This window comes from Papilio xuthus, unplaced genomic scaffold, assembly GCF_000836235.2.
Source record: "Papilio xuthus unplaced genomic scaffold, Pxut_1.1 DF825928.1, whole genome shotgun sequence".
Taxonomy (NCBI): domain Eukaryota; kingdom Metazoa; phylum Arthropoda; class Insecta; order Lepidoptera; family Papilionidae; genus Papilio; species Papilio xuthus.
This window is the reverse complement of record NW_013532721.1, coordinates 1,820,662-1,821,110: the sequence shown is the minus strand read 5'-3', so window position 1 is coordinate 1,821,110 and position 449 is coordinate 1,820,662.

Genomic DNA, 449 nt, shown 5'->3' with positions numbered 1-449 from the left:
CCACACTTCTTGACGCTTCTGTAGCCGAAAGGTTAGGAATAGTAGGTAGAAAAAGCCGTATTCGTGTAGACGGTGTCAGCGGTATGTCCACCGAAACCGATGTTAGTTTTATAGACCTTCGCGTTAAAGGTCAGTTCTCTACAAAATATTTTGATTTAAAGAATGTTAGATCTATTCCAAATCTTAATCTACAGCGTCAAACTATTCTAAAAGATGAGGTAGAGCGTATAAGTTACGTCTCAGATTTAGCTGACGTTGTCTGTTACGAAGATGCTGTCCCTACTTTACTCATAGGGGTCGACAATTGGGAAATCACCATTCCTCAATGTATCCGTCGAGGATCCCGCCGTCAGCCCATAGCGGTTCATACTTCCTTAGGCTGGGTTCTTTACGGGTCTTTAAAGGGCAATGCTAATTCGTCAGATTTAATCAATCATTGTATTATCACT